Raw genomic sequence first — 11,625 nt, forward strand, 5'->3', positions numbered from 1 at the left:
GTGACTCTGAGGTAGGAGATCTGTGGACCCACTTCTACAGTCCCTTTTCTTTCTATGATTTGGTGGGTTATTTAGGACACTGGATTAATACTGGGAATTTCAAGAGAAATGTACCATGCTATTCCTTACTTATAGACCTTGCAATATGTTCTTTTATGTAAGGTTTACATATATGAAATAGTAAGTGTGTAACTTAAGAGACCATCCAACCAGATATTATAGGTCACACACAAGTTTCATCTGTGAGGAGTTTTCCAACATCAATCAAACTATCTTCTCTTCGTTCTTTTTGACTCAATTTAATAAATTTTGAACACATTCTATTGATTAGACATGTATTATCTGCTACACATTGATCTGGTACAATGAGAGATAAAAAGATGAATAGGACATTTTTCTTACTCTAAAGGAGTGTGTGACAGATAATGTACAAGTAAAGAATGAAAGCATTACGAGATGAATTTCACAAGATAAATGCAAAGTCTACAGGTTTTCAGGGAAGGAAGCAATCACTTTTTGCTGAGTAAACAATGCAAGACTTTTGGTATAGTTGATTAATTTCTCCAGCTATGCTCAACAATCAAGGACAAATGGAAGAAAGCAGAATTTGAGGAAAGTGGACATAGAAGAAAGGCAGACAGTAAAGGGGTCTCAGGTCCCCCAAACATTGTTACCTTGAGTTGGAGGCCAGCGAGGATGTGGGGACATTCTGGGAGAGAGGAGTGTGTGTGGAAATGAGCACAGGGTTCAGGTACTCTGGAAGATGGGTTTCAACAAAATTGAGGTGTATCTGAGGAATTCACGGCTTGTAAGCTTGAATGGATGGCAGCTTCTCCAAATTATGCCACAGGCTTCGGATGAGGCCTTTCCAAGGGACTGGACTAATCCTGTTGGTGAGGAGCACACGGGTATGACCAGAAGAGGGACACATGATTGTGCTTCAGAGCACAAGCTTTAGGAGGAAGGGACATCACTTCCTTATTCTACTCTATGAAACCTTTAAAACGTAGGTTAAGAATTTGAAAGTCAGGAGTATACTCTGATACTATGACTTAGTCTTTTTTAAATTTCTAGTGTCAGAAGTATCAAGCCCAGCCCATTCAGTTGCTTGACTTCACTGAAATTCTTGGTGACCCAGATTCCCACTTCTAACTTGCAGTAGCTCAGGACACTCCCACTATGATAAATACGGTCAGAGGCGTCAGACCAGTGGACCTGCTAATCAGTCCGGAGCTCCGGACTGAACGTGGCTTCTGTTGAAAGGGGTGCCCCAGAGTCTGTCTTCACCAACCCCACTCCATCCCACACCTCCTCTCCTCCAAAGACCTGCCTTTGGGAATAGGACAGTACAGACTTTGGTACCGGGAATGCACACTTGGCTTCTGTTTCAAAGCACCCAAATCAACTCTGCGAGTCTGAGGGATCCATAAAAGTTTCTGTTACTCGTTTGGCAATCAGCAGCCCTGAAATTGATGAGTAACAGAGGATGGCCAGGGCTGTTCTGGGAAGCCAGGCTCTTGCTTTGGAACTGTTGAGATCATAAATGCTCTCTGTGTACAAACACACGCAGCTCCCCTCACTTTATCATTGGAGTCGAACTGCCTTTAAACTGTCACTCCTCTTCCTGAACCATTAGTTTTCTTGGAAAAAATAATTAGACCCATAAGAAGGAGTAAAGGAAAGAAAATATGAAAGAAAAGATAAGCCAAAAGGAGCAAATGCTTCCGGTCAAAGAAGGGGGGGGTGGAAATGAGACCTGCCAACAGCCCCTCAAAAATAATGATTATATTTTATTCCCCCTCCCCCCTCCCTTTTTTGGCTTTTGCTGACATTTCTTATGTAAATACCTTTATGGTACACATGAGGGCATTTAAAAATATTTTCCATATTGTTATAGCTACCTATTGGGGGATAATATAAGTACATTCTTGTTTGCAGGCAAGAGAGAGATTATAAAACAAATTCTCAAGCTTCCTGTGACTCTTAAAAATAGATGCTGAGAAAAGCTTCTGAATGCTTCTTTTGAAAAAGATAAATGTTTAAATCATTATATGATCAATCAAAATATAGTCTGACCTGTGATCAGAGTTAACAGAATTTGTAATGTTTATTTTGTTTTAAAGCATAACTAGCACCAGTGTAGTCTGTCCCAATGGCTTAGTGATGCTATATATAAAATATATAAACAGGAAATGTGGAAACATTGTGTTTTCACTTGATTCAAACAAAGAAAGAGACCCAAATATGAAAATGAACTAAATAAAAATGAGCTTGACCTCTTTCTGAGATGAATATGTTTGTAAATTTAAAAATTGTTTCTCTAAAATAAATTATTAAAGATTTTCATATTGGGCGCCTGGGTGGCTCAGTTGGTTAAGCGTCCAACTTCGGCTCAGGTCATGAGCTCACAGTTCGTGGGCTCGAGCCCTGCATGGGGCTCTGTGCTGACAGCTCGGAGCCTGGAGCTGCTTCAGATTCTGTGTCTCCCTGTCTCTCTCTGCCCCTCCCACGCTCACACTCTGTCTCTCTCTCCCTCTCTCAAAAATAAATAAAACATTTAAAAAATAAAGATTTTCGTATTTACTGTATCTTCTGCACAACAAATCTAGAACTAAATTTATTCCCTATGACATACAAACTTAACATAAAGCAGAGTCATTAATAAGAGGAATAAAATTCTGGAAAATATCTCAAAAAAATAAGTTTGATGGTTGCAAATTATAGCTTGTGTTGAGGGTGTTTTATTTGTCTCCTTAGAAATCCACCAAGTTTTCTTCATTCAGACCACTCCGCTGAGATGGGGAAAAGACTTTAAATACTGTGTTTTCAGGAGTAACCGCATCCACGGAGAAGGTTAGTTGTTTCCTATGTCTCCTGTTCACTGAGCATCAGGGGGAACCTACCAGCCACACCCTCCTAACTGTCAGCAGTACAGGCGTTTTCAATATTTTTGACAGACACCAAACACCACACAAGAAGGCTGAGAAGGAAATCTCTAAAGGGGCTGGGGCATTCATGACTCTGACTTTTGAGGAGAGACAGGATTGTTTACAGATAAAGTGATTGATGTGTTAAAAACTGGCAGATGTTGGAAAAGGGGAGACACAAGATAAGAGCCATAAACGGGAAGATTTGGAATTGAGACAGGAAGAGGCCATGTGAATTTTAGACACAGGAAGTTGCTATTCTGGGTCCCCTGAGCTCTGCTGAAAGCATTATCTGGCTCAGGGGTTTGAATCAAATGAAAAATCAGCCTGGGGAGGTTTGTTTTGAAAAACTGAATACATAGCTCCAATTCTGACTTGCAGTAATTAATTAGGTTACATATGTTTTTATTTTGTCCCAAGATACAAGTAGTAACAATTTAAAAAATATTTATAGGAGCCATTTATTGAGCATTTATATTGTGCTTTACATAAAATGTTAAATTTATTCTCCCAACAACCATTATTATCACATTTGCGTGAAGAAACTAAGGCTAAGAGAGGAGGAATAACTTCCCCAGCATCATACAGTAATACTAATTAAAAAATTGAGATCTGAACCCAGTTCTTTCTAATTCCAAAGAGTTAATTAAATGTGATGTTATGCCAAACCAAAGATTTCAGTTCAAATTTTATAAAAACAATGTTGTCATACCTATTTTTGTTTTAAATTCAGTCTGATTCAAGTCTCTGGTAATTTATTTAGAATTGCTATATTCAGGTATATATGTTGTACTCACATGCTCACAGCAGAAACATAAATGTTCGTTCACATTCCAATATCTGCCTACACCCTGTAATGGGACAAAATATCTACAAGTCCAATTTTTAAAAGTGAAAGAAATCTGGGGCACCTGCGTGGCTCAGTCGCTTGAGTGCCAACTTCAGCTGAGGTCATGACCTCACAGTTTGTGGGGTCGAGCCCCCTGTCGGGCTCTGTACTGACAGCTCAGAACCTGGAATTGCTTTGGACTCCATGTCCCCACCCTCTCTCTGCCCCTCCCCTACTCTCTCTCTCTCACTCTCTCAAGAATAAAATAAACATAATTTTTTTTCAAAAGTAAAAGAAATCCCACAGAATGAGAAAAGTAATCATTTTCCAGTGAAAATTTAATACTATCCATTATTATATTGGTCATATTGACTATAATAAAAATTGAAAGTTGGTAATTAAAGATATCTTGGTTTTTCCTTAGGTTGCTTTTCCAGTTTTTAGGTGCCTCTATCATACTGACCACACGTTACCAGTCAACTCCTCTCTTAGCTTTATTTGTCATATTATTATTGTGGCACCATTTATTCAGAAACAATTAGAGAAAAAATGTAGGACAAATTTATATTTGAAATGGTTTGTGAAGCATCTCCAAATCTTCATGTGTGTTTTAACAGATTAATCACCTCTGCAAAAGGATGTCAGCAGCCACCAACACATCATCACTGAGAAAAATTCAGATTCATAGTCTACCTGCCTACAAGGTAACGTAGACTAAACTGCTGATTTTTTGCCTCATCCCACCAATACTATAATTGCCCACCTTGAATACAACGTGATTTTGATGCTGCTTCCAAAAGATCCAGGGCCTTGGAGAAGGTTCACCCAAGGCTAAAGACTTTGCTCTCACTCATCACACAATTGCCAATGCCATTCAAATTCTTGCAAGGAGTTGTGTCTCATGAGTCTTTGGTCTCTCTAGATTTGTCACTAAACCCATAGAATCTTGTCATTTTTACTAAAAAGAATGCAAACAGTTTATTAAAAATGAGAATTTATTACATGCTGATTGTCTCCTCACCATTCAATAGTGAAATGCACAAAATATTTCCAGTTTAGTCATCCTAGTACACCCCATCAAGTCTGACTGAATTTCAATATGGCAGGTCAGTTAAACCCCAACAGCCATTCATCAGCTACCTAATAATTATCTTTGAGTGTGGAGGCTACAACTTCTGAAAATTATTGCCAGAATTCTTGGTATTTTAGAAAAAAAGTATACACACACATACACACACAGAGAAGGGGGTTGGAGAGGAAAAGGATCTCTTCATAGTCCAATAAAAAAGACCAGGTTACAGAATAATTACCTATAATTTAGTAATTTGGTTCTAGTTCCATTGTGGTTGGGTAAGCCCAGTACAGCCTAGCCCTTTCTCTGATTACAACCAAAATGTGGGCAAATTAAAAACTCCCAAAGATTCTGAAAAATAAATACAAAGGGAAGATTGTGAGGGAAGTCACACCTGGAAGAGGTGACCTACATGGGGATGGATCTCCTCCCCGCCTGGCAGCAGCCTCCAGTCATTTGGCTGGTGGCCAAAAGTCTACAAGGAACAATTGAAAGAGGCCCTGAAGACCCAAGTGCGTAGGGAAATGGCAGAGGGAGATGGCCAGCGAAGGTGCTCTCCAACTCTGTCTATGAATCCACACAAGTCTCAACCTTAACTATGTACACGCAGGAAAGACCCAGACAAAGGAGACACAAGTTTTGAGAACAGAAGTGACATTCGGACCACCTACACAAGTCTCAGCTGAACCTCTGAGTCACTAGTAGGTCAGACACAAAATATCTGAAGTGACACTTCACGAAAGAAGATACATAAATGGCAAATACAAGTGTGAAAACATGTTCAACATGATTAGTCATTGAAGAAATGCAAACTGAACTACAGTGGGATCCTACCTACACATACTTCAAAGAGGCTAAAAGTAAAAAGGCTGATGATATCAAGTATTGGTCAGAGTGTGGAGCAGCTGAAACTTTCATCCACTGCTCATGGGAACATAAAATGGTACAGCCATCGTAGAAAACAGTTTGGTAGTTTCTTTAAAAGTTAACATATTTCTGTGGCACCTGTGTGGCTCAGTCGGTTAAGCATCCAACTTCAGCTCAGGTCATGATCTCAGGGTTTGTGAGTTCAAACCCTGCACTGGGCTCTGTGCTGATCACATGGAGCCGGCTTGGAATTCTCTCTCTCCCTCTCTCTTTCTGCCCCTCCCCAGCTTGCGCGCACACACACACACTTCCTCTCTCTCTCAAAATAAATAAATAAACTTTAAAAGTCTCTTAAAAAAATAAAAGTTAACATACTTCTACCAAACAGTCTAGTCATTTCACTCCTGGCTATTCAGCATAAAGAAATGAAAACACATATCCACATGAAGTCTTGTACATGTTCTTAACAAGGTTTTTATTTTTAGTTTTTTTGTTATAGCTGCAAACTAGAAGCCATCCAAAGGTCCATAAGCAGAGGAATGGATAACCAAATTGTGGTACCACCAATAAAAAGGAAAAAATTACTGATAGATGCCACGCCTCCACACAGCCACACCTTCACACCTCCACACAGTCACCCAGTCACATCCCACGCTGCCGTATGGTCACACCATCATGCTAAAACTCTGCTGTTGTAGTATGACAGCAGACACAGACAATCTGTAAATGGGAGAGTGTAACTGTCCCAGTACATTTTTATTTCCATGTCAGGTGACTACCAGATTTGGGCTGTGGGTCAGTTTGCCAACTCCTGATCTAGGTGATCATTACTAAAGCATCACTTTTTACCTTGTCATGCTTTTTGATATGCTCATCTCATCCATGCATATTTCTTTTTTTAAAAAAAAATTTTAATGTTTTTATTTTATGCTTCAGGGTCCGAGCTGTCCGCCCACCCAAACTCACAAACTATGAGATCATGACCTGAGCCGAAGTCAGACACTTGACCAACTGAGCCACCCAGGCGCCCCAGTCATCAATTACATTTCTAAAGACTGTAATGCTGCCACACATAGTTTATATGTGTGAAGAGTGTCTGTTCCTCTTTCCTTAGATAAATTCAGTGATTAAAAAACAAAAAAACTGAAAAAGCATTCAGAATAAAAATGGAAAAATAAAAGGTACAGTTAGTGCTGCTTGTGAAGTGAGAGAACATTAATGTACAATGTTTTGAGATGGGACCAGATAAAGTTGGTAAAATTGATCTCTCTCTGAATCAAAAAAACATATGACTTAAAAGCATTGAGCTTAGTTGGGTATTTGAAATGTTTACTTAAATAAAAATAGTGGTAATGCATTGGAAATTCTTGAATGAATACAAATCATTTTGTTTCCTTGTCATTTTGGTGCTGAGCTAGAACACCAGCTTAAAACCTAACATATTTCAAAATGCCTGAATTCCTGCTGTTCACCTAAATTTTTTTTGTCTTAGGCAATTTCTGCTTTGTAGTTTAAAATAAAGCTATTGGAAATGTGAGAGGTAATATTGTTTGAGTCTTTTTTTTTTTGGTGATGAAAATGGAAAATATTTGGGAAAAAAGTAATAACCAGCATTGGTTAGGAGTTGAGTGAACACTCTAACATGTGGATGTAATTTTTTGGAGAATAGTTTGTTAGAGTAAAAGCCTCCGGGAAAATCATGTACTCTCTTCCTGGCTTTATTATTTCTAGGCATATGTCTTAAGGAAATTAAATTAAGGAGATCTAGTTTGAATAACAATATTATGCAACCCTAAAATGACGTTGTATAAGTGTGTGTGTTAACATGGACACATGGTGGTGTCTATCCTGAGGGTTGGCCTATTTGATGTCACGCTACTCAGTTCACTTATATCATTAAACTATGGAAGTGGGAAGTTACAGTATATTGTCCAAACGCTCTTGCAGCAAGGGTTCCATATATGACCTAAATTCTGCCGAGAAGGTTCAGCTGTGCCAAACTGGATCTGGAAGGGAGTGACGGAGAAGTGTATACTGAAAGTCAATGGTGACTTTCTCTTGGTGGGAGAAGTCTCATGTATGCCATGTTTTTTTTTTTTTTTTCCCACTCATCTGGATTTTCTAATTTTTCTTTCACAAATAGTAAAATAAATACACATCCATAGCACTAGAATGAGACCCATGAGTCTTAGATTATGGTCTTAGCTCTGCGGTAATATGGTACTAAGTCTTAGGCAACTTTGTCCATCCCCACAGTTCTCCATGGCTTCCTCAGCAGGTTACAGAGCATGGCCTAGATCATCTCCATTCCAACAACAGGACACTTTGTTGTGTCCGCGAAACACGCTGTAATCCCTTGTGTTATATAATCTGCAGTTCCTGTGCATGTAGTTGGTGCCAGATTCCACTAGCGCAGCAGAGAGCAGAACCAGAGCATTGCACTATCAAGAAGACTATGCTGAGGAGCTGGTAAGGAAGTGTGGAGATATAAGCAGCTGTGTCCACAGGCTTTAGTCATATTAATCAGTCAGAAGTCTTCAGCACGACTGCTTTCTCTTCTGTTAAAAAAAATGGAGTCTAATTTTAAAACAGAGAAGTGAGACGGTCAGGCACTGCTCTAGAGAGGCAGATGCTAGCTACTTAATGATAGACTGTCAGGTCACCAGGATGCCTGTCCAACAGCTCTCCCACTCATTAAAGCACATGGTGTAAGCTCTCTCCAGAGGCACTAAATCCACATGTGCTTGCATGGCATAAGTGTTTTATGTGGTGTGTGTGTGTGTGAGTGTGTGTGTGTGTGTGTACCCGAACTCTTGATTTGAGAAAGTGTTTCCAACACTAAGCTGTTATCATAAAGCTGGACAGAGATTCAGTTAGTACCCTCAACACTAGAAGATGCCTTTCTCAAGAGGGTCTTTCTGATGCTTGACAATTTTCTCAAAATATCCACTCTCCTTTTTGGGAATGATGAAACAACAGAGTGTGGAGTTGATTCATCTTCATTGTGAAAACTAGATTTTTACAAATAATAATACCCAAGAGTTATTGAATGGATCTTCCATACCTAAAAATGTATCAAGTGCTATACCTAGTAATTTTTCAATGTTCATAACAAAATTTGAAGCAAGTAATATTATAACCTCTCTTTTCCAGATGAGAAGTACCTTGCCTGAGGTCAGCAAGTTACTAAATGGCAGAGCTAGATTCACTCCAGAACCGGAACAAGCCCTTCCTTGTCATGACCCTGCCCAGGCAGGGTGTAAAGGACACGTCCAGAGCCTCATGGGTTCCTTACAAAACTGTCTTTTCCCACAAAGGCACAGACAGCCTTTCTCCCAAGTGCTTCTGACATATCCTGCAAACAGCTCCCAGTAGAATGAATTTACCACTTCCTTCCTGGGAGAGATGGGAGCACTACCCCCCAGACCTCACTGGCCTGTTACCTCTCCATCTGCAGGTCACCAAGGATTTATCCCTTTGGTTCTATGTAACCTCAATCTGATAGACTTCCAAGCCCCCAACATGGTGAGTGATCTTGCTTTGCTTCTGACCACAAACCTTAGATGTTCTCTGGGCTCTCAGGCTCCTTCCGTACCCTGGTCAACATGCTTGCCTCCTCCAAGACCTCAAAGTCACATTTTTGCTGCTCTTCTCAGGATGCTGCCATGACCACTCCCATTGTCATACGCAGGCAACACCTTTTATGATTTCACAAATGAAACACAAGCAATCAGACCAGAACCTTATCCTCCAATCCAGAAGCTGTCAAACCTGCCTATACCTTTGCCCATGTGTTTGGCTTTCTCTTGTCTCGGTGGATAAACTTAGCGCCCCATCTGAGGCCACGAGTCCTACCCACTTACTCAAGGACTGGGCCACACTCCCTCCCGAGTCTTTTAATCACTGACTTTTTTCCTTTTTTCCAGTTAATGGCACTACCCAGGAGCTCAAGCCAAAAATACTTCCCCAAATAAGGAAACCTTATTTCTTGTCCTGTGGTCTCCATCAGATCCTGGGGCCTGAGGCCTCAAAACCTATCTACCCCTGACGACTTCTCAGCAGCTCCACCTCCCTCTGCAGTCATACCTGCTGTGCCTCTGTCTAGATCATGAAGAAGCTTCTTGACCGCCCTTCATGCCCCACCTTCCCTGCAGTCTCCACCCCTACCCAGCTCCCAAGGCCACTTTCTCAGACAGGGGTTGGATCCCGTCTCTTCCCTGCCCAGGCCTCTAGGGGGTTCCCATTACATTTAGAATAAAAGCCAAACTCTTCACCAAAGCCCACCCCCCACCATTCTGCCTCTCTCTGCTTTGCTCACCTTGTCTCTGCGATGTAGTGCTTGCTTCGACACCAGTGCCATGACGTGTACTATGTTCTCTACCTCAAAGCTTTCCCAGAAGATCTTCACATAGGTCATTCATTATTCAGTCCCCTCAGAAGTCTCAGTGTAACCTTTCCTGACCTCCCAAGCTCTTTCTCCTGACCCTACTGCACTACTTCACAGCACTTACTCCCATTCGAAATCCTGTTGTTATTTACTCCTCTACTGTTTGTCTTCTTCACTAGAATAAGACCTCCATAGGTAGGGACCAAGTCTATTTTGTTCACCATTGTATCTTCAGTGTGCACATAGTAGGTACTCAATAAATGTTTGTGTAAATTTATTAATCTGACACCAAAGCCTTGGTCTTCAGCACTATCCTCCACTTTTGATGTGGGGAAACCTCGAAGAGAAACCACAAATGGACATTTCCAAAGAGAAGTCCATGTACATTGGAGGATATCCACGTGCTAGACTTCTCTGTTCATTGGTAGCTATTTTTTCAGTCAAGAGACAAGGTCAAAGTAAAATATATATGTATTTAAAACCTGCTTATCCTGAAAGTTACAAAGCTTAGAGTAATTTTCTTTCTCTTTGACATACAGACAGCTGATTTTGCAGCTGATGTAGGCTGATAATAACTTAAAAGCAAATTATCCTGGCATTAGTTCTTTAATTTTGTTTAGTAAAAATATTTATATTTTCCAACACGTTTTGGATTAGAAATTCAACAAAAGACATCAACAAATTAGAATTCATGTATATACTGGATTTTTCAGAATCTACCCCATGTTAGAACACAAAGTGCCCATGCCTAAAATATTGTACCAAGGGGTGATGCTCCTGGGACTTTGTTTACAAGGCCCAGCATCATTTCTGGGCCTAGTTGAAATAAATCTTGACTATGTATTCTTAATTTTTATGGGCTTTAAAGTATTGTTATGAGTTGTTTGAGGGAAAATGACAGAATTATAGTTATTGGGCAACATTGACAGACTGTGTCTTTATGTAAGTGAATTTTCCCAGATGCTAAAGCATATTTTTACTCATTATATACATGCAAGCCTTTTAAATCAGAGAATATTGACGACATTTTGGACTTTCCTTTATGACTCATGAATATTCAATGTTGCACTGATCTGACCTTCCTGGATCTGAGAGGCTTGATTGAAATTACCCAAGAGAGAGGTGTTGTCCATGCAGGCAACATAACTTCACTCTGACTGCATCTTCAAGTGGCCTCTTCTCCCCATGTGTATCTGCATACTGGCCTCTTCTTGACTGAATCAAGGGCCTCCCCTAACCCAATATGGCCTCATCTCAACTTACATCCTAATTGTATCTGCAAAGAGCCTATTTTCGAATAATATCACATTCACAGATTCAATGTGGATATGAATTTTGGGAGGACATTATTCAATATAGTACACTAATAAATATAAGAAATAATGGCTGACATTATATCAGCTCTCACATATCCTGCTGTTGATTTAAAGAAATCAGGTGAAGTCAAGCCTACCATAAATATCTGCTCCTCTACTCACCCATTTTCCTAAAAGCATGAGATTATACAGTATATATATAATTGTATATATATATATATATTGCA

The 11,625-nt window shown here is 39.9% G+C and overlaps 1 long non-coding RNA gene across 1 annotated transcript; it reads right to left on the reverse strand.

Moving 5' to 3' along the window:
- Positions 1-7,863: 7,863 nt before the first annotated feature.
- On the reverse strand, positions 7,864-9,357 carry LOC122213606. The gene is made up of 2 exons (XR_006199602.1): positions 9,254-9,357; positions 7,864-8,253 (listed from the first exon to the last, which is right to left on the reverse strand). It is a non-coding gene; the product is annotated as an uncharacterized LOC122213606 (long non-coding RNA).
- Between the last annotated feature and the right edge of the window lie 2,268 nt (positions 9,358-11,625).

The sequence above is a fragment of the Panthera leo genome, chromosome A2 (genome assembly GCF_018350215.1).
Source record: "Panthera leo isolate Ple1 chromosome A2, P.leo_Ple1_pat1.1, whole genome shotgun sequence".
Classification (NCBI taxonomy): Eukaryota; Metazoa; Chordata; class Mammalia; order Carnivora; family Felidae; genus Panthera; species Panthera leo.